The sequence below is a fragment of the Lathamus discolor genome, chromosome 1, assembly GCF_037157495.1.
Source record: "Lathamus discolor isolate bLatDis1 chromosome 1, bLatDis1.hap1, whole genome shotgun sequence".
In the NCBI taxonomy this organism is placed as follows: domain Eukaryota; kingdom Metazoa; phylum Chordata; class Aves; order Psittaciformes; family Psittacidae; genus Lathamus; species Lathamus discolor.
The window spans coordinates 103,351,366-103,379,121 of record NC_088884.1 but is presented as its reverse complement, the minus strand read 5'-3'; the positions used below and the strand labels follow the sequence as shown (position 1 = coordinate 103,379,121).

Sequence of the window (27,756 nt, the reverse complement as noted above, 5' to 3'; positions counted from 1 at the left end):
GCTTTCAGCGATTGTGATGGAACAATTTTAAACACATTGGAGAGGTAAAAAATATTTTTTTTTGCTGATAATAAGAAAAGCAGGGCCAAAAAGGAACTGGAGACTGTGGCTTCAACTGGATGAGGGCTTTCAAACTCAGGTGGCCACTGTCAGTGCCAGTTACTGTATAGAAATATCTTTGTTCTGCTTGTTTTAAAGAAGTCCTCCTTGATACACAAGCCTAATAAGTCTAGAGAACAGGAGAGTGAACACCAGAATGCTGGCTTTTTGGTCCAGCAAGCTCCAAGTGTCTTCTTCCATTCTGCAACACACATTTTAGTGTGCAGAATGATCTTGCTGTAAAGCCATAGCCTTTTGGTCTCAGTGCCAAACTTTGAGCTCAAGGCTTCTGGGAGCCCTGCCTTAGCTATATAAGCCTAACAGCTGTTCACGTTAGCAAAGCAGGTTTAAATTTATACTTGAAAAAAATAGCTGCTCATAAAAAAGAATATGGAACAATGACAACCATGGGAAAAAGGTAATAATTTAAGTCATGAAAAATTAATCAGGGAGTGATACATTATTTTTTTAAGCAAAATGTGTTGCAGTAAGAAGAAAAAAAAAAGGCTGTGGCTTTAATTAATTCTGCTTAGCATTAATAGAATAAGGTCAGGCACACCAAAAACTGTTGAATAAAGCAAAAACGTATGAAAGATATATTCTCTGATGTTACTCATAATGAAGAAGGGTTATCTTGTGGTCAATACAGCACCATTATTTTTAAGTTAGAGGTACGACTACTGAAAATATACAGTGGCCATAACAACTTACCTAACTGGATAGTGATAAAGGGTTCACATAAAAAGCATTTCATGAAATAATACTCCCATTTAGATGATCGCAGTTTACGGCAATTTTTAGCTCTGAAACAATCCCAATTTTGTTCAGCCCAAACTAGGGAGCTTCCCCAGCATGAATGAACCATACCGTGAATTTGAAGTCACAACAAAATGATTAGAATATGTGTTTTGGAATAGTTTCTTGCTAAAAGCCCATGTGCCAAGAAATGGCTCATGGCCCAGCCATTTTGTGGGTCCACAAAAGCAAAAGCTCTTTGGCAACAACTGTAAATATGTTATAGTCAGAAACAACCTTACACTGTTTTTCTTATGGCACTGTATGGGGATATGGAAACAGCAGCTTCTTGAAACAGAAAAATGCTTTTAAAAACATGCAAAACCCATGTAAGAAACAAATGGGTTCCCAGGCACTTCAAGTCCCAACTGACTTCCTTGTTTGTTCCTGAGCCTGGACTCTCCATAGCATACTTGTAATTGGAAAGGATTCATCTCCACAAAATTTAGATGCCTGTGCATCTCATAGATGTCCAGGTATCCTTCAAATCAATGAAGAAACACTTCTAAATGGTGATTTGTCTAACACCTTTTAAATGACTGACTTTAATGTTCCCCCCCCAGCCAGTCACTAGTAGCAGGGAACTCACTTGAAGGCCAGCTGAGAATAATTTGATCATTTATGTCTGAGCGGAGCTCTTTCAGGCCCTGAGGACACCTGGAGCTTTAATTGCCCTTAGCCAGCTCACCTGCCCTTTCTCACAAGCCCATGGGCTTGGGCCTTCTATGCGAGCTCAAGACAAAAGGTATAACTCTTTTCTGATGCATCTTCTGTTCTTTAGGTGAGTGCCTTTATAGTGAAGGCTATTTTTAGGATTTCTGGGCTGTGACTGGTCTTAGTTGCTGTTACCAGCCTGCTCGGCTCTTTTGAGTGCTGTGGTCTTCTCTGGCTCCTGAATTGCCTGACCCTGGGGTGCGTGCAGCTTTGCTCCTGCTGCTCTAAAAGGTATTGCTGAATATGTTGCTAATGTAATTTTATGTTGTGTTTGTTACATTAATGAGAGTTAAAAATATTTAGAATCTCATAGGCCATATTTGGTTTTGCTGAATTTCTAGAGCTTTTATGGTTTATTTAGGCTTGAAAAGAAGACAAATGTAAATAGCATTCAAAACATCTGAGGAATTCTTACACAAAGATCATGCAAGCTACAGCTTTAGTTCAAGTATCTCTGATAGTCAATATATAATTAGATTGCATTCTTTCTGTCATGCAGAGCAATGCTGGGACATTCATCCTGTTGTGAAGTTGCTGTAGGTTCCTTAGACCCATTAGTGCAACACCTTTTCTTTACTGAAACTGCTAACGGAACTTCAGGTGGACATACAGATTGCATTTATTTGTCGGTGAAGCAAACTAATGTTTTTGCTCATGTGATACTTTTAAACAGTTTCTAAGTGACATTATCATTCTCTGTGTGGTAATTGAAAAGCTTCTTATTGGTTTGACCCGGGAAAGACTGTATATTTCATCACACCAGCACATAGACTTCAGGCCACATGAGAGCCATGAAGGTGATCTCCTTTGCTTGTACTGTGTGTCATCTCCCAAGGAAGCTCCACTTCTTGGGAAGGCTAGCTAGAAAATTATGTCATTGATTGTCTTCATTAGGTTTAATTTCCAGCAGTCTGTGACTGTCCTAAGGGTCTGTTGCTTTGTCTAACTTTGTGCTGTAGGTGTTAGGGCCTTCCTCACATTTTATTAAGGTTATGTCTTTGGGAAAATTAACTGGAAACAGGAGCACCTGAATGTACATAGGGACATGCAGCCTGGGGAATGTTCTGGCCACAGGCTCTGTGTGCCCTCACCCACCCAGAATCTACGCAGTTTCTCTGTGCTCAAGGCTTTGTCCTTTGATGTGCCAGTCTTTATTTGTTACCTGCTGCTCAGCCAATGAGGGCAATGACCAAGATTTCCTTAGACTGAAATACTCGGTGAAAGCTGTGTGCTAATAAACACTGCTCATTCTGAAGGCATTTATCTTAAAGCATCCTGCACAGATTGCTTGCCTATTTCATAAAGTAAACATTTTCAGTGTTTTCCTATGATCTTAGCTATTTGATCAGGTTATGGTTATTTACCTTGTAAATAAAATATAATAGCAATGGTCTACTTATTGATTTGTAGGTGCGCCTTTATATTTTGTGTATTTGAATACCATAAGAGGCATTTCTCAGAACAGGGATGCATGTACCTATGATGCAAATGGGCAAATAGGCCTGTGCATCAACTGCCTTGGCCATGAAGGCTATTCAGGTTACTGAAAGAGCAGTCAGTTTTGGTATTAAAAGAAAGTGAAAGGCACCCACTCAGTTAAATAAATAATCTTCCTGATGGGAGAATGCCTGGGTGTTATTTTGTTTGTGTGCTTTGCGAAGGGTAATGTTGTTTTTGTTTTGGGTTTTTTACTCTTTTGATGTTTTCCTCCTGCATAGAAAGATCATAAATAGTTATGCAGAGAAATTGTATCTATGATTTTGTTGCTTATACTTCTGGCTATTTTGGATGAGTTTAGTAGAGTATTAGGTGGGATCTCTTCATAGTTCAGCTACAATTTCAAATCTGGTTTTGAAGTGATTTTTTTTTTTTTTTTTCAAGTCCAGATGTTGCTAAGCATTGGTGTCCCATTGCAAATTTTCTAATGCTAGGTGTTTCCTTGGTGCTGGAGTAAAAAAGTGGATTTGAAGAGCAATGGTAAACTCAGATTTCACTTTTCAGAAAATAAGCATGCGATTTTCAAGGAAAAGCTTCAAAGTTAAATAATTGCTGGGTTTTGGTTGTTATGTTTGGTTTTGGTTTGATTTCTGTGGGGTTTTTTTGGTTGGGTTTTTTGGGGGGGTTGATTTTTTTTTTTTTTTTCTCTAGGGCTTGAAAAATAAGAGGAAGGACAGAAACTGTTTTTCTACAATTTTAACCCCTCATGCTACTTTTTGTATAGACATTTGGGTTTGAATGTTGTAGTTGAGCAATATTGAGAGCAATTTGATACTAAATTATTAACATTCATCTTTGAGCGACTCACTGGGAAACAAGTGGATTACCTCCTGTGGAATGGCTTGTGAACCATGGGTTTTACAGCACAGCTCACCTCCTCTTCAAATTCACTGCTTGGGGTTTTTTGATTAACTTATGTTTGTGTAGAGTCTTTGATTAGGGAATGGACCTTAAGTGTTTGCATATTGACTGGAGCATCTTAAACCTATATTGTTTTGTTCTTCAAATGGGGACTGTATTAAACCAGCTTCTTGGGTAGCTGAGTTAGTGTTTAATACTGCCAAGGCCCTTCTTCTAACATAGATGTAAGGAAAGACAGCTACCTGTGCAGGTGCTGACCCCTCTAATAATCTATTGTGAAAACAACTATTATCCTCCCTTCTAAGAAACAGAGGAAATAAGGAGGTAGTGGAACTCAATGCAATTCCTCACCTTTGCTCCAAGGAGAAGGTGGTAAGGCCAAGGAAGCTTTAAGTAAGTTGTATAAATTGACTAAACCCAGCAGAGTAAGAGGCTGCTTTGATTTACAGATTAATTCCTTCTAAGAGTTTGGGGGTTATCTCAAACTTACAACAGGTTTTCACTTCCCTGTGCTTGTTGCATATTTCTGCCCATTCTTGAGGCTTACGGATCTGTCTTATCTTCCAGCTCCCAGATGTCCTGGCTCTTTCTCCTTTTCTCCTTTGCTTCATCAGTGTACTTTTCCATTGCCACTACCTGGGGTGGATGAAAGCTACATGAACTTTACTCCTAATATTTCTACCTTTGAAAATCCATTAATCCTGGCATAGCTTTCCACAGCGGGTGTTTCTCTCCCAGCCTTCTCTCAGTAAGAAGCTGATAACTGAGATGACAAATTGAGGACTAGCCAACTTCTTTTTTTTTGTATTTCAGACCTCTGGAAATGAGCCTGGTGCTCATCAGTGTTTTTATTTACAATATTAGCTGCATCATCTTTGAATATATTTATCTTCAGAAAGCAAAAGACTGTTTCCTGGACAGTGCTTATAGGTTTTGACTCTATAATGCTACAGGTGAACTCAACAAAACCTAATAGCTCCTCCCACTGGTGAGGAGATCCTACTCTATATTACACAATGAACAGAAAGCAGCACTGTGTTTGTAACTATGCTCTGCTTCTGCTTCTTAAAGCAATGGCAAAAAAAAAAAACTTGTCCCAAATGGTAAAATTAATTTTATTGAGCTCTACCTAGTGAGCCCTTCATCTCATTCCATAGTAAATAGGTTGCTGTTGGCCATGTGATTAGGAGTGCTCTCAATGATATTCAGTGTGATTTCCCACCCCCAATTTAAGTCATTCACTGAATCCACAATTCAGTATTTCTGATGTCAGACTTAATTCCCATAGAGGCCATTGTGGCCTCAAAAGCATTGAACTGTGGCCTTAATGAATGAATCAGGCGGGAGAAATGGGGGTAATAATCAAGAAGGAAAGTGTGTATTTATACATGGATCATCGTAATTGATAATAGCTGAAAGGCAAATGCAGAAGAAATACGTAAGGGTTTTAATAAGGATTTGGAGTAGCAGTTCTCTAACCATACTGCAGGAGTAATTACTCATCAGAGCTAGAACTTGGGGATTATGGTAACATGGTTTTGTGAAAACGAGCAGAGCTCTCTAAAAAAACCCAACCCACCCCTTTAATCAGTGTTTCCCTTTGACAGCAGGTGCTTTAGCCCTGCCAGGACATTTTTACTATGAAGTCAGTTCAGCATCAAAGATCTAAATGATGCATAGTATTTCATGGCTAGCTCTGTGGTTTAAATGTTATGACTGATCGGGGCAGAAGAAATGCCTTTTCATTCCACTGTGATAGTACAGGAAAGTCTCATGTTGTGTGGAAAGAAATGACCTTCTTTTTATACCCTTTCCTCTTCACCACACATCTAAAGTTTTTCCCCCTACTGTTAACACAGTTTAGTCTAAACAATAAGCACCATAGGCAGGCTGTACAAAGATCAGTCCAGTTCCCATGTTTATTGGCCTGAGAGATCTGGGCTTTCCTTGGAGAGAAAGGAGGCATCAGCAGCCTTCAACCTTCAGGAGTCTGCCTACTCTAACAAATATCCCAGTGGTGGTATCGAGCTGTGTGGTTTCAAACTTTGTCTTTCTTCTTGGACTAGCTGAAAGGAGCAGACGGCAGAAATTCTTCTTTTTGTATAAGCTAGGTCTCAAACTAGGCTAAAGCTTGGGCTTTAGACTATGAGTCATTGTGCCCTCTGGGCATGCAGAAGGGATGTGGCCCAACATTTAAGTACGCAAGAGGTGTTATGAACATCCAGGATAAGTGAGAGCTGGTCTGTGTGCTCCCGAGAAGTACTGAGTCTACCTGGCACAAATATTCCTGTATGATATGTTAATCGAGAACCTGTCTCTTGGTGATGTAACACATCAGTTTCTCGACTGTGTAGATACGCTGATCTGGTTGGTGTAGGGTCACTCTATGACAGAGGCCAGTAGAGCAATTGGATTACCATGGGATTGATATATGGTTTTTTTTTTTTCATCTTTTATTTTTATAACTTCTAATAGGAATGCATGTGGTAGAACATTGTTTATGTGTGGAGCCTACAGTAAGAGAGGTGTTTGTTTGAATTAGTCAAAGCAGGAAAGATTCATGTTTAAAATCAAACATCTGGGTATGACCAAGATGACATTTCCTAACAGAAGATTCAGTGTTAAAGGTATATATTTATAAATACTGAGGAAAATGGGACATGTGTAGATCTAGCTCTATTGGATATTTATGAAGTGTCATGGTTTTATTTGGGCAGAGGTTTGGTGATTATCAACACTAGAGGCATTTATTAAGTTTGAAAGTAAATCAATAACAAATTGGAATTCTATTTATTTTGTGATCGCTTTCCTGCACCTAACATGCCAATAAGGTGTAGCAGAACACACCTGCAGGACTGTCCCAGATACCAGATATGAGATACACATGCATACTTTCCACAGTTGCTTTCATGAAATAGACTGCTAAAATAAGAAATTTTCAGAGGAGAATGAGGAGGAAACTCCCATCAGAAAGGAAAATCCAGTGCAAGATGTAGGCCTCAGCTGATGGATGCCAATGCAAATGGAAGCTCTGTGGTAAGGTACTTGTGTGGTCTGCTTAGTAATCCTGTTTTAAATGCCTTGAAGCTTTTGCAAGTGCTGAGAATGACATTTGCTTCTTACTGTTTTGTTATTTTTGAAAGCTGCTAAATATGCAGAGTGCTACCCCAAACCAAGAGCAGCATCCTGCTCTTGAATTGCTGTCAATGATCATCACAGTACTAAAGACCACATAAGAAAATAACGACACCAAAAATTGAAACCTGTTCGTTCTTACTGGCAAGTTACGCCAGTACACCAGTTACACTTTTGGTGTACAGGCAGAACGAAGAAAGTGATTTGAGAAGATGGGCCTCTGAGGGCAGCTCTTGCTTGGGCACATTATGCTTCTTTGAGGATGGCTTGTCCCCAGGTAGTATGTGTAAATTTTGTGGGAGATTAATACTGTTGTGCTTGGTATAGATATATCTTTCCATTCCTTTAGTTTTGCACAGTATCATCACGATGCTGTGGCAGGCAAGACTTGACATTGTGATTCCCCTGGAGATGGGAGCATGATCTTATCACAGACTATGGACATGGCTTCAGCTGAGCTCGTGAAATGTGTGCTATGCTTGTGAATGCATAAGAATTAACGCTCCTTGTTACATACCAAAAAAGGCAAAGAAAATAAAGCTGTAATACTTGCAGCCTGCAAGCTGCTTTGGGATTTGTGGCAACAGTTTGAACAAAGGTTTTGTGTGCAATAGAAGGATTCAGGTTCAGCAACTGAAACCTAACATTGGGCCTAAAAGGATTGAGCCAAAATCTGAGATCTTGATCTCTACGGATACCGCTGTAGCATCCAAACACAAATCCCTTGGCACAGATCCATTTCTCTGTAAGTGTGCACTAAAAAAGGTGGGAAATATTTCATAGCCTTAATAATACTACTGTAATTAAAAACAAAGCTGAAGGAAAGAGTCCAGGCACAGAGAAAAGACTAATTGCCTGGAACCAGTTAAGAAAGCGTAATGACCCTGAAACACTCAATTTACAAGAATCACTGTTTTTTTAGATTTTCCTAAAGGTCCCTTCAACCTTTGATCATGCTACTGCTGGTCAGCAGGTGGAATGGTGTGCTGTATTTGTGAGTTTTGTGGTCTTTGTCGCTGTGAACTAGAAGCTGCCAGATGAACTGTATTTTGTTTCACTGAGCTGCTTAAGGAGAGGTCTGATGTGCTGCGTATAGACTGCTGCTAAGGTGATGATTCAACATGAGAATAGGTGGTCCTGCCTTCTGCTTTGAGAGCTTACTGCTTAGGAAGTGGAAGATGAGGCTGACGTCATCAGTATGGTGACCCTTGTGCCTGATGGTCAATGATATTGGGTGAGGGGATCCACATGTTAAAAGCTAGACGTGGCGATTCTGTGGAAATGTATGTGGCAGTGATGTACACAGCTGAGTTCAGATTGAGTATATACTCAGGTGCAATGTGAATATCATTAGTTACACAGTGGTATTACCCATGTTATTTAATCTAAGTGGCTTTGTAACTGTACTGCAGTCATGTAGTGGCATAGGGTTTAATGTATCTAGAATAATAACAGTGGATGTGTATAACAGCACATATGATTTCCAGTAGAGAAGAAAACTCAATAGTGTAATTTGATGCTACAGCAGGCAGTGAGAACTGCCTTCAGGACTAATGCCATGGTGTTTACTTACTGTTTGCGGGGCTCAGGGAGGCTGAATGGAAAAAATGGCTGCGGGGGGGAGTTTGTTAGGAAAGCAAACTAACAACCTGTTACCAATGGACTTGTCTTTTGTGGCTGAGGTGCTGGTAAACTTTCTCATGCCCAAGAACTGATCTGATGGTTATATACGTCTTAAGCTCTGAAGTTTATTTGGCAAGAGGTTGGTGTCAGTCATGTAAGCAACGTGCTTGGGTAGCCTTAGTTTAGCCTGGTGAGGACTGTAGTTAGGCATTGTATTAAAGCACATTTCCGGCTGTAACTGTGTCAACTTAGTAAGCATTGGCTGGTGGGCAGGAGGGTGACAGGCTCTAACTTTACCTGAGGAATAAGCTGATGCTTCTCAGCCAACAATTGCAAAGGCTTTAATGGGAATGTTGGCTCATTGAGAAGTACATTACTAGGTGCTCTGCCATAAGAGCTGTGATGAGGTGTTCTGTTAGCCCCACCTTTTTGCAAACCAGAGTTGTATTTGTTAAAGGAGGAATGGGTAAAGGGTTTCCTTCTCTGCCAAAGTTGCCATGTTGGAAGAGTACAGCACATAGTGAAATATGAAAATCCAAATAGCTCAGAGCCAACAAAGCATTTAGTTGAAAAGGAATGAAAAATAAATATTCTCCTGTAGAGCAAGCAGGATATGTTCTGGACCTGTCTTTCCTGTGACCTACAGGATTTTAAGAGAAGAGCTTCAGAATTTTATTGGCATTGCCACTATTAGACGAACTTTTCTTTCCCTTCTCCCCAGACTGGGGTCAGCTTTAAAGAGAGCATTAAGTGAATGGCTAATGGAATTAAGGGTATAATAATAGAAGGATATAGTGAGACAATTGTATTAACAAGAAATAAATCATGTTGAGTGTAAGGTAAGTGTTTTTTAATTGATTGATGGGAAGGATGCTCCATAGGTTTTTTCGAGGACTAACAGCCACTTGCCTTCCCATCTTCAGTAAAAAGCCAAAAGGGAAAAAGAGATAAGAAAATTATGCAGCGGGGAGATAAATTATTCAGAGAAGATGGCCATTTTGTGCTGACATCACTAATGTGAAAAAGCATTAAATCTTTGACACTAGCTGCATTCCTCAGAGGTTGTGGTGGCTGGAAGGAGGTATTAGGGATTACAGCTAGAACACTACTTCAGCTTCCCTGGATGCTTTAAGTGGCTTTCCAAGGTGATCTAGCAAGTAAAGACTCAGCAAGGACTGTAGGTACTCTGACTTTTTATTTATTTATTTATATTTTTCCAGTGACTTCATCTCTAGTTGAGCACAGCCTCAGTGTTCTATGTAATATGGTCTGGAGATACAGGTAGTTTTCTCAGTGGTTTATAGAATTGCAGAATGGTTAGGGTTGGAAAGGACCTTGAGGTCATCTAGTTCCAACCCCGTGCCATGGGCAGGGACACCTCACACTAGACCGTGTCACCCGAGGCTCTGCCCTACCTGACCTTGAATACCGCCAGGGATGGAGCATTCACCACTTCTCTGGGCAACCTGTTCTAGTGCCTCACCACCCTAACAGTAAAGAGCTTTTTCCTTGTATCTAACCTGAACTTCTCCTGTTTAAGTTTGAAGCTGTTACCCTTGTCCTATCACTACAGTCCCTAATGAAGAGTCCCTCCCCAGCATCCCTATAGGCCCCCTTCAGATACTGGAGGGCTGCTATGAGGTCTCCATGTAGCCTTCTCCAAGCTGAACAGCCCCAACTTTCTCAGCCTGCCTTCATACAGGAGGTGTGCCAGGCCTGTTATCATGCTTGTTGCCCTCCTCCGGACTTGCTCCAACAGCTCCATGTCCTTTTTATGTTGAGGATGCCAGAAAAATGAAAGCATATGAAAGCTGTTGGCTACTTTAAGTGTGGAGCTTAAATCTTGTGTGTACATAACTGCACTGAAAAAAGGGAGATGGGCATGTTAAGTGTAAAGTGAAGCTTTTGGGGCCAAATCTTCACACTCTGTAAATCATCTGATTTTACAAATAGAAGCATGGTGCCAAGTTTGCACTTTTTCAGGACCTGCTTTTATTCAGTCAGGAGGAACAAAAATTAGGTCCTAAGCTGATGTGATACAACTGAAATAAAAGCTTTGTGAAAAAGCATTTAAGGGTGGCTACCAGGGGTCTATAGAGTATGTGAGGGGAGGGACAAAGGTTGAGAGGTAATTTCATAGGCTTTTTTCTTCTTTTTTTTTTTTTTTTTTAATTGAGAACGTTTAAGCACTGCGATTAAAGTGCCTTTCATTGTCAGTAATTCAGCAGGACCTTCTTTGTGATGCGGGACCTTAAATCTAACCCCATTTGGTTCCTCAGGACTTTAATCAACTCTCTCCCCAACAATTCCCCCATCTATTCTGTGCCTCTGTGTTGCAGCTGGCAGTCCGCACTAGCAGAGATGTTTGTGTGAAAGCCTGTATCTGCTGGTGGGCAGCATGGAGAGACCACTTCAGCAGCCTCATTGCTTATGTGGTGTGCTCTCATACTTTTCCATCAGAGAGGCTGTAGTGGCAGAGAAGGCTACTGCATAGAGCAGTACTCACTTCATTAGAAAGACAGAATTTCATAGACTTTGAGAAAGATTTTTGAAGTCTTAATGCTGTGGAAACTGTAGGAAACTTCAGTGCATATGTCAGTGAATTTAGGTTCACTGTATTTTTCACACAGAAGTTTAAGAAGGTGTGGTGACCCATTGAACTGCTCAGAGATGGTCAGCGTCAAATAGAGTAACTCCTGGCCTCTTTCACCACTTAGACCAGAGGTCTCACATACAACCCTTTAGTGAATGTTAATAATTGAGTCAATGGGTCCCTTAGAGTTCAAAACTCTGGGTCAGTCTCACTGGGCAACTTGAATGTAGCTGTGGTGTTGCTGTTTGCAACTGACCTGAATTGCATGTGAACACGCACTGTTTTCAAGAGAAGAAACAAACTTGTGTAGACTGTTGTTTGTATAGCTCTCCACTAAAGCAAATAAAAAATGTTACCAACCAGCTTGGTAAAATGCAATCAAAATCAAACTGAGCTCTAAATAGCTTTAAGTTTTTTGGAAGGCAGTATCTTGTTCTATAGGTAGTTTTCCAGCAATAGACAAAAAACTTGCTAAGTAAGCAGCTTTGGATATGGATGCTGTCCCTGAAAAGAGGGATCAGCTGTTGTGTTGCTGTCCTGCAGCTGTAGAACTCCCTAAATGCTTGTCTTTGCATCAGTGGTGTTCTGTGGTCAGCCTGTCATTGACTTGTCAGTAGCCGATCACACCAATTTTGGACCATACTGTGGTGTCATTTGCTGTAAATTAATTTACTTTTGCCATTAACTACAGACAGTATGCGGTCAATTCAATTTTGTCCATTAAAGACAATAACCTTAGCCAAGCTCTTTGATGCTATTCTTAGTTCACCCCTTGGGACTACTCTACTTACATCTCCAGAGGTCCCGGTAAATTTATATTATCATTCCTTGTCTAATATTCATGATTTGTTGGCTTTGCTTTAATACATGGACAGTTAAGTCTATATGCAACGATTCTTACACAGAGTAATCTCAGAGATGTGAAAGTTCTGGGTGGAGAAAGCAGAATGCAGTGAAAATGAAATTGCAGGGATATATAACCTCTTGCATAACAGAAGACTTAAGCTGTGTATACAGAGTAGCAGAAGTGTGAAGATAGCCTGGGACATCTGTCTACCAATGTGCTGCTGTGTATTTTCTGTCCCTCTGAAGGATAAATGCCCCAAAGCCTAGCCTGCTATAGAAAGAGGATATGATTACATATGGAAATTGTTGTCTAGTTTGGAAAGAGGTCATCTTTGTTTCCTTGCTCACAGGCTGACAAAGATGACTAGTTTTACCACAAAATATGGTGGGGCTTCCTGGGTTGTTTGACACATTCTTAGAATATCCCACAAGCTGTATATGTATTTAGATGCTCTACTGGTAGGGATTATACTGCAAATAACTTTGTAAATGCCTTGTTTAAAGGATACTTATTTTAACAATAAAAAATCAAGATGCATGTGGTTTGTGACTCTTCTATGGTTTTATCAGATATGGGAGAATCTTCCAACCTGTTTACTTTGATTCCTTTTATATGCAAAGATGGCTGGCAGAAAGAAGGAAATAAAGAAACTGAAATTTCTTTGTGTCCTGTCCATCTTGACTCATCTAGACTCAGGTTCTCCTATAAATCATCATACCCAGGTTCCCTACAAGTTGTTTCCCCTCTCTCCTCTAACATGATGAAAAAAGGTGTGTTATGGCTTGGGTAGAACTAGAGATTGAGTGTTACATATGTTTGTGATTATCCATGACTTATCTTGAATAGCCAAGTGTTTGGCTTTGGTCTTACAAAGCAGCGTCAGTGCTTTTTGTATATTAGCTGTTGACAGTGTGTATACATAGTAGGTACTTTCAGAAGCCATGTTTTCCACTAGTGATTTAGAGAACTAGAAACTGTATTGAATAGTACATAACTTCTTGTGGTAATATGTTCACTTTTTCTTCTGTTTGTCCAGTTCAATGAAGAAATGGGTTTGGCTCAGACCTCTTTGTAACAATGTTAGTTTTTTTCTTTGTAAGACTTTGTCATTTAAAAGCTGGATCAAACACTGGCTTGCTTAATGAAAAAAAGCAATTAAATGGAAGGCACTTGTGACTTTGCAGTACCTAAAAGGGAGGAAGGTGCATGCAAGTTAATATGGAAGTAGCATCTGTGCAGGATGCTGTTCTGTTCCTCCAAGAGCACACATGTGCTGCTCTGTATGTGATGTAGAAACACTGTGCAATACTTGCTGGGTTTTGGTTGTTAGTGTAGAATTAAAAGATGATATGAAGTATTATGCATTGGTAGTGCTGTACCATTTTGGACAGACTGAACAGAAAGATCCTGTTTTCCAGCTGGGAGGTCTCAGCACACAGGGGAGCGGAGGAAGACACCATAGTGCTGGAGAATATGGCAAAGTCTGAACTATCAATCTCTGAAAAACAGGTAAGCAAAACTGATTTATGTGATGCCTTGGCCAACACAAGGAACAGAGGCTGCATGTTAATCGAGAAACTTGAACAGGCAGGAGACGATTGGAAAAATATCTCCATTTCTTTGGGTTAATGCAGTATGTTAGCTTTCAACCCTTGAGACAGTAGGATCAATTCAGGTTTGGGTCACAAGTGGAAATGAGGTTAGTGAGCTCAGGCTAATCTCCAGTGGACATTTGTCTACATTATGAACTCATTGTGTGATATGGTAGGAATGTCCAGCAGTGATTTCAGGGAGGCTGGGGCAGTCAAAACGGCCTCAGCAGTTGTACTTGGAAATAGACGTTATCTTTGTTCTGTTCAAAGCTGATTCTTCCCAGGTGTTTTGTCTTATTGCTATGTCAAAAAAAGCCCTGAACAAACACTCAAACTTGCAGTAAGGTCTACTGTAGTGCTGTCCAAAACAAAACTTCTCTAGAAATTACGGCTGTGGCTGAAATCTGACCAGTAGGTACTCTAAATGCTTAAGCAAGTACTGGTGGAAAGTAATACTGGCTTTCAAAATACTATGACTTGTACCACTAATAGTAACTTCAAAGCATGGAGCTCTTGACAAATAGAAATGTGAAAACAATGCTATCTCCAGGGAACCAATACCTAAGGTATAAAACTGTAGTGGAGATAAAGAAGTCATAATGTTGGGGCTTGGCCATGTCATGGTGGTTAAAGGGTATTGTCCTGAAGTACATCAGCCTCTGAGACCACTGTTACCATTTGTGGAGCTGAAGATGAAGAGTGGACTGGGCAAAATTATGGTGTGAGATCAAGTTTTCATGAAGTGTTGTGGTGGATGTGTGAGATCATTTGAAAGGGTGATACTTTTCAGTGAGTAGGATGGACAAAAGAAGAGGCTGTCAGAGATGAGAGGGTAAATAATAGCTTTGAATTTTTAAGCAGAGGTGTAAATGTTACACAAATGAGCAAAGAGTGGATCAGGAGATTAATAGATGACAATCTTTGATAGGCTCCAAAGGGGCTTGTTGTTCGTGTTTGTGGGTCTGAGATGGAAAATAAATACCTTAATTTTGCATTCTAGCAATTGCCAATTCAGGGTGGAAGTTGTGGGCAGCTAAATTAAAGTGATGAGTTAGTAGCTTGCTCAGTCTCCTAGCATGGCTTTTTCTTACTTAAATGTTTAAAGCAAGGTGATCTCAATGTTTCTGGCTCTCTTGCTCTTGGTTTGAAAGTGAACAAGTGCAAAGTTGAAACGAAAGGGGGAGGGAAGAAAAAGAATGTAAATGTTGTGCAGAGCTAAAGCTGTTTAAATGTCTGTGGCTGTAATCTGCTCAATTTCTAAGCTTTAAATTCACCCATTCCTTAAATTAGCTACAAGAGTTGCTTCTTGCACCTTGCCTCAAAACCCACCTGCTGCTATTGCATCTTTCCTGGAGTCTTTTTGATTGTTAACTACTTTGCAAAACCTTAGAAATAAGTTGTCATGGTGTCTTGAAAATGTTTGCTGCTGTGTTAAATTGTATACTTCCTGCCCTTTTCATTTCTGTTCTGTTAAATCGTGTAGTTCCTGCCCTTTTAATTCCTCTTGCATGAGGACTGAAGTGGGAGTGCAGTGGGCAGCCCAGCAGCAGGACAGGATTGGACAGTGCATGGTGGCTGTTTTTCTGCTAATGGCCTAAAGATTGTAGACCATACCACCAGCCCACAGCTAGGTCTCATAGTCATGTAGCCCGCTCACCGTGGGCTGACTTTGTAGGCATAATTGCCATATGCAGCTGGCCAACAGCTGCCTGGCCCCTAGGTGGGACATAAAAATTCGTCTCAAAGTAGTTTCCCTGAGTGTTTTACATGCTATTAATTTGCAATGGGTTTAGGTTTTCTTTTCCCCTTAATTTGAGAAACTTCCATTTTCTTTCAGATTGATAACAGTGATTACCTCTGAGTGAAGCACAAAGACTGGATACCCTGTGCCTGGAGCTTATTTGCGGAGTATTACCCCAATGGGGGCATGTGGCTCTTCTTGCTGGCAGGAGACGTATTTGGTCAGTGTTTCAGAGCCCTGGCTTTGCAACTTGACAGTGCTTGGGATTATTTGCTTAATTGCAGGGTGCGGTCTGCATCAGGACTTATTTGCTTGGTATCTGGGCATCCTGATGAGGAAGATACGCAGATTGCAGGTTTAGGAAGAAGAGCTACAATTCATCACACTCCTTTCAAATGGTGAGTGGGATAGAAGTAATGGAGATCTTGGAACTGGGGCATGCTGTTGGCTCCTGTAGGGTGTTCAAGGCCCCTCTGTTTTGGGAAAATACAGAAAACCATTGCTTATTTCCACCATTCTTTGCTGTCTTCTCAGTGTGATATCAGAATATATTCAATCAGCTGACACCCACAAGCCTTAATTCAGGCATTAGTGAGACAAGTGTCTATAGACACCGGTTTAAAAGTGGTTATGGAGATTCGCTTAGCTTAATCCAGTACATAGAATGAGTGTGAATGACAAGGATCATATGTCTAAACTGGTGAGGCTATCTGACAGAAAACAGTTAGTGGAGGGGACTGATATAATTTAAATAAATTGTTGTTACTGATGTGCATATACAGGCTTTTGAATGGCCAAAATGGGATAAAACTGACTGATCTCTGATCCTGGGGAGAAAAGCCTGCTTCTCAAGACTTCTCTCCTGTATACTGCAATAATGGTAACCTATCATTTTAAATGATAGGTCATGAAGGTCATGAAAATTGTTGGTTGGCAGATGACTTCCAGTAAGTGCTTGTGCAAGATGTTTACTTGAAGGCTCTAAATCTTATTCCCTGGTTGCCCGTTCAACTAAATACAGAGTAACCACTCCTGGTCCAGGAAATGACTAATCCAAGTGCTAACAAAAGTTGAGAGACTATTCCAGGGAGAAACCCCAGTATACTTTTAATTGTCTTCATGCTACTCCCTAGACATAATCTGTGGACTACTATGGAGACAGGATCTTGGGCTAGGCAGACCTGGATTGAATGCAATAAAACTGTTCTTATAGTCCCAGTATATGTGCTACTTTTACACTGCTCAGAGAAAGCTTCATTGAGCAAAGCCTGCCAGGTAGCTCCCATGAGGTCTTCTGTAATTCACTGTGGCTTTTGGTGATGTGGGCTGTGGTCTGCTTGCTGGAGTTCTTGCAGGCCATTTTCCCATAGTCATTCTGTATACCCACACCAAAAGGAGCAGGGGGGAACATCAAGAGCTTTGAACTCTGCCTTGGAAAGACAGGAGGCATTGTCTCCTGTGGTCTGGGGTGTCTAGCTAGAGCAAGTTTGGGGCAGGGTACAGATTAAAGATTGCCATTGAGTACCCCTGTTACCCTTCCACATGCAAACACAGCAATGACAGTGTGATACCTAAATCTTAAAAGTAAATGCTAGGGTCAGACACTCCCTGCTTAAAACAGTAGTGTTTGGAAATTGATCATGTGTCCAGGGTGTTCAATTATGCCACAAGTCTTAGGGTTATTTTGTGTTCTCTCTTCCTGATGTAACATTCAGAAATTTGCACTGAAGACGTTGAGACTACGAAATAGCTTGAGTTTGTACATTACAAATAGAATGAGTTGGATCATAATGACATGTCTAATGGCCCTTTTGGTTTTCTCAGAGAAGGAGGGTTTTGCATTGGAAAGGAGCAGTGCTATTAATTGCATGGTTTGCTGCTCAAACTTAGAGCAAGCTTTCATCTAGACAGCTGAGATAGATAAGAGTCTACCACGCATTTATCTCTTTTTCACATACATAGAGCCAAGAGCAAGAAAAAAAAACTTTTAAAAGCTGTGAAGGGCTATATTATCAAGGAAGCATATGTTATGAAAAAATATGGATTGGAAAGTAACATTGCTGAGCTGAAAGGGCACCCTGCTGGGAGAGAGCTAGTGATGGTGCTTCACAGATGTAATAACCAAATGGAAACATTTAAATGTATGTGGTCTCTCAAGCTGTCAGCAGAACTTTGTCTTTGCTGCCTTCTTCCCTTGAGTCACGTTGTGCTGCGGACTTGTGTGAAGATGCTATTCTTTGTCCAAAGAGTTTCAGGTGCCATTTCCAGTAGGTGGGAGGTGTGAGCTATCCGTGCATGAAAGGCTGCACTCCAGGCGATGGCTGCAATTAAATGCCCTGGAGTATGCGGCTGGATGCTAGGTCAGCGAGTGCTGCTGCATTGCTGGGAACCCATGGGCATGTTCTGGGCTGTGTGTGTCAATTCTGACATTCAGAAGTTGTCTGCTTTTGCTGCAGCTCTTGCAGGCCCTTGGATGACTCCATTTACTGCTTGGTTTACCTCTCTGCCTATAAAGCGGAAGTGATAGTGTGTATTTGATCCTATTTTCTTACAGAAACAGATACATCTCAGAATCCACTTGCGTAGGTGAGGGCCATGTAATTAAAAGATGAGATGAAAAAAAGATTTATTCTGTATAAAGTTACTGAACTGCCAAGCTGAAATTCCTGAGGAGAATTTTTGTCTTTAAACTGGGATGCTCACCCAAAGCAAACCTTTACAGCTTTACCTGTAATTAATGGAAGTTCAGTTCAGACTTCATCCTAATAGTATTTGGATACCAGAAAGAAAATGAGAAACTCCTAGTATAGTTATACAATTATTGCAGCCTGGGTTCTGCTGATATTCTTTTATAGGTTGGAGATGTTTTACCTGAAATACTGGGATGATGGTCACAGTCTCGCTGGTAATACAAAATTTCTGCGTTGGAGGCCAGCAGATGAAAATCCAGGGACCAAGATTTCAGTATATTGAGGGAGCTTCTAGTAGACTTTCAGTAAAACTGATGCACTGCAGAAAGTGGGAAGAATAATTTTAGTGTTATTTTTTTTTTCCTGAATTTTTACAGGGCCCTGTGGAGCCTGGCCTTTTTGAAGCAAAACAAATAACAATCAGCACGTTGAGACTCTAGAGCTAAAATGACCACAAATTTTGTTGCTCAGAAAGCTGCCAAGTTAAAGCTTTAAAATACTGCAGAGAAAACAAGATAATCAAAACTTGTTTAAAGAGTCATTCAAACCCAATGGGAAAGGCTTGACCAGATCAGCTGAAAGTTGATAATTTTCTCCATTGCATTGCTGAGTTAGGAAAGGGCCAATACAAAGCTTAAATCTTGTCTTTGCCTCCTGTTGCAATTGTATTCTGGAGCTGCTGGGGAGAAGCATGTCTGCTTTTCCCTACTGTAGTCTTTACTTTTGCTTAGACTGATCTGCTTTTGGGCAAATAATATGCTCCGCTCCCTACTGATGCCATTGAAAGCTGCTTTGTGCAAATGGTTGTGGGCTTTTGGCTGTCTGATCCTCCCACATGAGTAGCTGCTGTACAGTGCCAAGAGATAAGACACTTGGTTCATCGGAGGGGGACATTATGAATTGCTTTCCCAAGTCAAGCAGATCAGGCAAGTAGGCACTGTGGCTTCTCTCCCAAGCGGTGGCTGGCTTGACTTGTGTGTGGTTATTCCATAAAAGTCAGATGCTTTCCTATTGCCTGCTTCCATGTCATTACCTTAGCATCTGTTTGAATATGTAAACAAGTTTTCTGGTAATTATTGTAAGGGATTCCTGAGTTAGAAGAGCTGGGTGCTGCTAATATGAAGTAGTCATAAGTGAACAAGAAACACGAGTTGCCCCAGCATTGTTTTTTGAGTTTCTCTGTGAACCAGTGTAGCTGTCCTGAATGAAAACAGCAGGAAAAACAGATCTTTGTGTTATAAAGATGCAACACCTGAATTCGTGGTATCTTAGGTCAACTTTTTTTTGGTCAGTGTCTCTCCCCAACAGGCTTCACTCCTCCCCTTGTACTCATGCAGCCCCATGCTCCCATGATAATCATCCACCCCCAGCTATTACAAGCAGTACAAACAAATGACAAATCTCTGGGTGCAGGAAAGTAACAAGAGGCTGATCAGTAGCTTTAGTTATCTTTCCTTCATGTTTATTGCAGTCTGCTGCAGTTATTTCAAAGGCACTGACATTGATCAACAGCTTCTATTAAGGCCTATCCAAGGCAGCTGGATTGAACAGATACATTAAATAAAGCAGTTATTGCTTTTCATTGCCTTTCGGTAAAATATCACTGCTAAATAGCTTCTGCCATCAGATGCAGTTAGGTACATGGTTTTAATTTGAGGGACTGCTTTATAACACTGCACAATTGACACTGGTCTTTGTTTCCACTACAATAATGATTGTGTACATCCTGGAGAATTGATGAGCTGTCTTCTGAGGGGGGGAGAGGGAAGCCGTGGCAGGGGGGGCAGCTGCCTTTGTTGCTCTCGCTCTTTTTTATACTTGCCATGCTTGTCAGTTGTTTGCAGCACAGACAGAAATAATGTCAAGCAGGGCCCCTTATCTCAGGATGTTGTAATGTAGCTGCTGTAAGCCCTTGCCTGGAGACGAGATAAGAGCAATCTTACAAGCTTGTGGGGGAGTGAGGAGGGGGGCCAGCAGTGCCATCGCTGGGACAACAATGGCAGAGCTGTCACTTGCACGTTATGACTCTTTCTGGTGCCAAGGAAAGATATGTATGCTGAGTGGTGAATAACAAGCGCGAAAATAAAAGTCCAGAATGTTCATCTAATAATGATGTATTTGTAACGGGATTATACTGCCCAATGATATTCTTTCTTTATCTCCTCACTAAATGGTGGGGCAGCTGTGTGCTTTGGCAAGGCATGATGTCCTTTCTTTTGTGTGCTGCATATTAATCCTGTATTGAAGTAATTAAATGTGTGCTTAATGGCAATGAGCTGGCAGAATGAACGTACAATTGAATTAGCAGTTATGATGGGGACCATGCTACAAGATGAACTAAATGCAATTACTGTAGGCATTTTTCTCCAAGTCGAATCTGGCTACATGACATGACTTAATTACAGGTTGTTAGACACACTGTCTGATCTCATAAGGGTGCATGTGGAGGCACAGCTTCGGCTCTGTCATGTAACACATGCACGGGCATCCATGTACTAAGAGATTTAACCTGGCAAAAGCATCAGTGTGGATTCTTGACATTGCTGCAGGCAGCTCCCAGTTGTGGTGGGAAACACAGATTTAAAACCAGGCAAAAACAAAAAAGGAAGGTCGGTGCTCTGCTGCTGGGAATCTGGTGGTGTCTTTGACCAGTTCTGTGTCATCTGGTGAGCACTGCCCTTTTTAGGGGATACCCACTCTTTCTAGAGGAGAAGGTGGACAAAGAGCAGGTAGTAGAGTCTTCTGTGGCATCAAATATATGCCTTTTCTCTCAGCATATGTGTCCCTAGTCAAACTCTGCTCTCAGCAGGATTCCAGATCAACTTGTCTGGCCCCAGCTGGACATCTCTAGCAGGAACAGAGTTGAAGAGATGATTTTTGAAAACATTTTGGAAACAAAAAGGAAAAAAAACCAAAAACGTGAAGTTTTTAATTTGCAGTGCTAAGTTCTACAGCATGACCTACAGTTGCATCAGAACAAAGATAGTGCTGTAATTTAGGATGTAGTAAATCACTGGGATTTCTGACACTAGGGGGACTGTAACTACAGTATTGCAAGTACGGATTTGACAGCTCTTTAGGGATCTAAAATGTCAAATCCTGGGTTCCCAGAGGTGTTTTGTCACTGGTTCAAAATTGAATTAAGCTTTAGCTGTCATCAAGGAAAGATTTGATCTGTTTTGAGAGCTACTGAGTTGGGATCATTGTTAGCAGGACATAGACATCTCCACTGTCAGGGTCTGTTTTATGTTACTGACACACAAGAGACAAAAAGACCTCCTTGCGCCATGCTCCTCTGTGCTCTCAAGTGCTGTGTGCCTGTTGTAGTCAGCGTTTGAGGAAGGTAGGCTCTGAGGTATGGACTTTCAGTGAAGGTCCTGAGACTGAAATGTGCTGTGGCCACTCAGGCCTCAGTCTGGAGACAGCGCAAAACTTGCCTTACATCAGCAAGAGCTCTGCTGTCAGGTCAGTCCATTCCAGAGCTTGCCAAGTCCCAGACTGTCAGTCCTGTAGCCCTTCTATGTGGCTGCAGACCCTTCAGAGTGTCTCTGAGTTCCTGTGGAAAGGTGCGGGTGATCAGTGTTGCATTTGCGTGTTGTACTCCTTCATATTGCTTGTGCCTTGTATTAATTTCTAAATCTGACACAGCACTACAGGGTCTGTGTGGTGACAATTGGTGGTGAAACTGAGGGTATAATATGTAACTATTTATGAGACAAAGAATGAGGATTTTTATTTTAACATAATTAGGTAAACCTTCTGATCACCAGGGCTCAAAGTTGTATTTTACAGCCTTCTTTCTCTTTGGGGCCATAAATGAAACCCTTTCAGCCCTAATGACCACAATGACTTTCCTCGATCATGTTATTGCTACTTTGGCACATTTATTGCTTTCACACGCACTAATGGATGAGTTTGGATATGTTAACAATTTATGTATCATTTGATCCTAAAAAAGAGCCCCCTCCCACCAACCAAACTAACTTAGCCCTGAGGATTGAGTAGCTTTTAAGGAGTATAAATGAATTTAATGCTTTAGAAAGAGCTTCTGTAAATTATGAACATGACACCTATTACATTAAGCTGCATTAAGCATTAATACATCTTCATTACTGGCAGGTTGCCCAAACCTCCAAGGTTGAAAAAGCTGCGTGAAATGCCCAATGTGGTAGTCACCTAAACGGAGATTAATGACCTCTTTTTGGGAAGGTGGAACACCCTGAATCTCAGCCTGCTGCATTTGCCCATGAAGAAACATCTCCAAAATACCTGTTGCAAGATGGCTTTCTTTGTAGTTTCATTGGCCTGTCTGCATTAGAGTATCAGGCTCTTAGGTAAAAAGGTGTGATAAATCTTGTCGAAGTTGCTGCAGATAGAGAAACTAGTTTTGCTAACCTTTTTAAGCCACTGGTAGTGGATTGCTTGGCAGATTTTTCTAACCACTGGCCAAAAATTAATTCACTGAACATGTAATAGTAATTTCTTATTGTAAATCCTTTCTGAGCTGTAGGCACCAAAGGCTGGAATTGCTGAATTGGTATTTCCAATGGATGTGGAGGAAGAAAGTCTAAAAAATAATCACAGTACATTAATGAGAGCCTGATCTACATGGTCAAAGAAAGAAATAAAAGTGATTTTACTGTCTTAAAAAGCAATATCCATTAGACTCAAATTTGGCTAAAAGTGGACTGAAAGGCTCTTATTTCAACAAGATGTACAGGCTCAGGGGAAAAAAACAAGCTAAATGCTTCTGACATTGTAATTGATTTTATGTGGTACATTTATGAGACTTTCAATTCATGTTCCATATGGGATTTAGCACTGAGGTGTTATTGCAACTTCTGAGACAGTTATGTTGTCATTCTTGAAGGAACAATTTGGTGGTTCCTCTGTTCCCAGAACAAGCACTGACTCATCTCAAGGTTTACACCTTGTGATGGAAGAATACTTCAACTAGGGACTGTTTTGGTGTTGGTTTTGTTTTGCTTTACCACAGCTGGAAAAAGCCTTTGTCGGGAATCTGGGTGCCACGGGATGCTATAATGAGTCTCATGTTGGCAGGGAGAAGGGTACTGTCTCGGAGAGGCTGTAATATCCCGCAATCCAAGCATAAAGCAATGTGGTCACTATATGAGATGGAGTTTTAATGGATATTGTTCATGGTGTTGGAATATATGAAGCAATAAATTGCTTTTCTGGATGATTTAGTGCTGAAGCAAGGTTGAAGACTTAGGTAACTGCACACGGTTTACTGCAAATACACTGGCTTTACAGTGGTAAATGTATAACCTATTAAACAGCAGAGGAGGAAAACCAAGCAAACCCCAAAGACTTTTAATCAAAGCAATATTCCCAAGGTTCAAAGTCAAGATCTCGGAAGTTGAGAAATGCCGAAATGCCATATTTAAGGTAACCCAGCCTTCTAAATCACATACTCTGTGAATGTGTGTATGTGTATCTGTGTGCGCCCATTTTGTTATGGGTTTCAATTCTATCAAAGCATGTTTGCTTCTTCCAGATACTACCACCTTCAGTGCACAGCATGAACCACACACAAAGTGTGAAACGGCTCTACAATATTTCTTCCTGTAGTGATGGCTCAATGCCAGGGGTTATGTAAACTCTGCAATAAATATGTATTTAATAATTTCCTGATGTTGTTCTTTGTGGCAACCATCACTGCTGTAGACAAATATTAATGAATTTATCTTTATTGCTTTCCTGTGGAACGGCCAACTAACATACTTACATCATTGAGTATAATTCACCAGAAGGCAGTGAGAAAGTTCGAGTGCTTCAAGTTAAGCATGTGATTAAATCTCTATGGGATCAGGGCCTTGAATGATTTTACTGGATTAGTGGCAATGTGAAAATGAAAATAAATACAAATTACATCAGTGTGACTTCTTTGAAACTGTGAAGCTTACTAGTGTGTCCTGAAAAGCACATTAAGAGGAAATAATTAGACATTCGGAATTTCGACATGCACTTATGTCTAACTGGAGCTGTGCTTTGCTAGCCCGTGGCTTGTTTGTTTGGGGTTTTGTTGTTTGCAAGCAAACACAACAGGTGGTAGTATTGTCTGTTGTCTTAACTGAAACTTAATTTGAAAGGGCATTGGGTTTTAGGGAGATTATCTTGGTTCTATTGGTGTCCATGGCAAAACTCTTCTATTGAGAAGTGTGTCCAGGAGGATGACCCAAAAATGATACACCATAAAAAGCTCTCTTCCTGCTGTAAGGTGGCTTCAGGAAAGCTCTGTGCCTTTTGTCACCCTCTAAGAAGCTTGGTGCTTCTCATGAATGTACATGCTCACTCCAGTGTCTCATCTTGTGCAGATTGTCCAACTTCTTGTGTGTTTCTCAAAAGAACAAATGACATCTTTCAAATTCTTACAGAAACTTCTTTCATAAATGGAGTTAATTATTTGCCTAGCCCTTCTCATAAGTTAAACATCTACTAGTAGAACTTAAGTTTGTTTTCTTGATCACTTTAAGATGTACAAGAGATGAATATGGCCTTGAGCCTTTTTAGCTATTGTAAAATCCTGTCCAAATGCTGGCTCTAACTATAGGTCACTACTGAAATTATAAAAAAAAAAAAAAAAAAAAAAAAAAAAATTCAGCTGCTAACTTCAAAGGAATTGAAGAAAAATAAAGATGTCATGGTTTGTTACAGGAGGTAATGCTTCCTATTAGGCATAGGGAGAGAAAACATGGATGTACTTTAAAGCGTATGAGCTGCTTATTTCTAGGTATTTCAGGCTATTGTAAAGAGCGCAGCCAGTTACTCTGCTTCACAGGAAAACCTGGTGAATGTATGATTAGCTCCCTGACTTAGTAGGTGTGCACGAAAGGTTTTGTAGGTTTCAAGGCCTGAAATCCTTTCTTAGAGAACAGGTATGAAATGGATAACTGCATGTAATACTTAAAGCATGCAGTAAAATGTGTGTGTGTATTATATTTCTTATATATACTCTGAGAGTATATGTATACACTCTGAGTATATATAGTATATAGTAGTATATAGTATATATATATAGTATATATTATAGTAGTATATAGTATATAGTATATATACTATACACTCTGAGAGTAGCATGGATTAGGATGCTAAACTGAGTGACATTGTGCCTTCTGTATAAACATGTAAGTGTTGTAGCTAGCCTAAGTTTCTACTTGTCAGAGATTCAAAGTGGTGTTGCATAGAAGAATTTCATATATGTGAATGTGCATATTTTTGAAACTATGTAATTATCACACAGTTACCAAACTATTGCGTTTCATTGACATAAAGTGCAAAAGGTGCATAGTAGTTGGGAATTCTAAAACCAGGAAGTTATCCATGTTTAAGAAATTCTGTTTTCTCTCTCAACTAAGTAAAAGAGAAGAAATGAATTATGCATCTTAGCTGTTGTCTTTAAGCCAAGCACCTGAATGCATTTTACTGTATATCTAGAACAAATGAAGAATGACCTCAGGCCCTTTGAGTGAGCTCACTTACATTCTTAACCAAGTGTAGACAAAGACATCTGAAAATGTTGGCTCGTGTTGTTGCAGCTTTAGCCTTAACCAGTGGGATACCAAATACACTGAAACCAAGTCGTAGTTAAAACTGTATTATCTGGTTATTTTAATGCTACTAGAGCACATGTTTGCTGGGGCAGGGGCCAGCTTGGTGTCTCTTTCACAGCTTGAAGTGAATATTGTTTTTCTGTTGAGTGAGTAAAGTAGTGAAATGCTCTGAGATTATAAGTAACAAGTGTTTAACCCCAGTGTGGTCTGTGTTTCATGTACCTGATTGCTTCTTCATTATGCTAAGGTAACATAAATATCAGTTCAATGCAGAGAGCTGCTTGTAAGTCACAGGGGACTCTGTTGGTTACAGTGCATTTCTTAATGACATGCTCAGTGTGTGTCCTATTCAAAGCACAGGGCAGGAACTAACCTGATCGTCAATTTGAGTGCCGTCTGGTTGGAAATAGACTGAGAATTGGAAGGAAGGTGCAGGAATGAATGTTTTGCATAACTGTTTGGGGTTTTTTTTTGCTGATAATGCCCAAGCCACCTCATCTTCAAGGTGACACTTGCTCAAAATGAGCTAGCAAAGAAAGGAGTACTTTTCAGGAGCAGTTGACTTTAAATTTACATGTTATAAATGTGCTTACAATACGAAGGATTGTTGGGTACGTGTATCTGTCTGTGGTCAGCTAGAGAAATACAGACATTCTATAGGTGAATGTGCTTCAAGTGAGACCTCCATCTGAGGGCATGAACTCCATCAGTTCCCTTTCCCTTCCAGGTTTGGGGAGTGGGATGAGTCTGGCACAGAGCTGTGTGTGTAGGATGATTCTGCAGGCATGAGCCCTGAGAAGATGTATTAGGGAATATGAAATGATTGTAGGCAGTGCTCCACTGTGCTATGTGGATGTTTTAGAAAGCCTATCGTGTTTAATCATTTCCAGTGCTTTCCAACAGGAAGGAAGATTTGAAGTGAGGAAGTTCTGCAAAGTCAGCTCCTAGATTTATAGCTGCATTTTAATGGTTCATCAGACTCTAGGGACAGAGACACTTGTTCTCTCAAATCCCAGTAGATACTGGAGGCTTTTGTGTTTGTGCCTGACTGATCTTATCTAGAATCACCCAGCTCAGGTATGTGGGATCTTCTTGCTGTTCTCATCAGACAATTTGTTGTCATGATCGCTGTGAGCTTTCTGGAAGACATGTCTGCTGAAAGTTTTTAATGAGACTAAAATCGCTTTTACAAATGAGCACTCAATATGCCATTAAAATTTTTCTCTCACTGAGAGATGTCATACTTGAGAGGCTGCTGCAACCACAGGGAAAAATGGCTCACGCACCAGCCAATGAAGTCAGTAAATCAAAATAAATAAATGGAAATGCCAGGGCCTATGAGCATGTACTTGCTGCAGTTTAGAGCAATTACTGTTACCTGAAGGAGGGAAATCCATCATGTAGAAGCAGCCCTACCTGTGGTGGAAAACCTACTCAGATCAGCATGGTTCCAGCGACGGCCCCTTAGCAGGAGGCATTGCCTTGGAGTGCACAACTTGAAAGCTGAGCTTGACTTTTTTTTCCAAGGACTCCAACCATTTCTTGGCTTGCTATTCTTGCACAGGCATCTCTCTCTGTCTCTAGAAAGTGATGATTCCAACTTCAGTTTGGGAGGGATGTAGTTTTCTTTTGGATCATTGAGAGCAAATATCTTGTGATGCTGCTCATTTGCAGTGTTGTTTGCATGTAGACATAATCAGGAAATGAGTGTGTACTTGGTGTAGGGTACCCAAACTCTGTGATGGTGGAGATTTTAAACACTGTTGTGAATTAAAGTAGGATTCCTCCATGCACTTCCTTGTTTGGAACAATGGGTAGTATGTAATTCAGGCCCATTTCCACAGAAAGAAAATCAGTTGACCCTCACATTCCTAAAAGCTGAACTAAAAATTTGGAGGCTCACATCAAAGCTCTGTAAATAAAGTGAGTAACGCTTTGGACGCTTCTGCTGGGGAGCGGGGGAGGGGGAAATTCTCTCTATGAAGAACACCCAAG

General features: G+C 40.6%; 1 long non-coding RNA gene across 6 annotated transcripts in view; it reads left to right on the top strand.

Moving 5' to 3' along the window:
* The first annotated feature begins 1,651 nt into the window (after nucleotides 1–1,651).
* LOC136018928 (uncharacterized) overlaps nucleotides 1,652–27,756 on the top strand; it is a 156,501-nt gene continuing 130,396 nt past the window's right edge. For 5 of the 6 annotated variants that reach the window (XR_010614664.1, XR_010614668.1, XR_010614663.1 and 2 more), the window contains exons 1-3: nucleotides 1,652–1,839; nucleotides 13,583–13,673; nucleotides 15,594–15,895. This is a non-coding gene — a long non-coding RNA (uncharacterized LOC136018928). Of the gene's footprint in view, nucleotides 1,840–13,582; nucleotides 13,674–15,593; nucleotides 15,896–22,306; nucleotides 24,126–27,756 lie in introns of those variants that run through there. The other variant, XR_010614669.1, reaches the window with a different exon arrangement.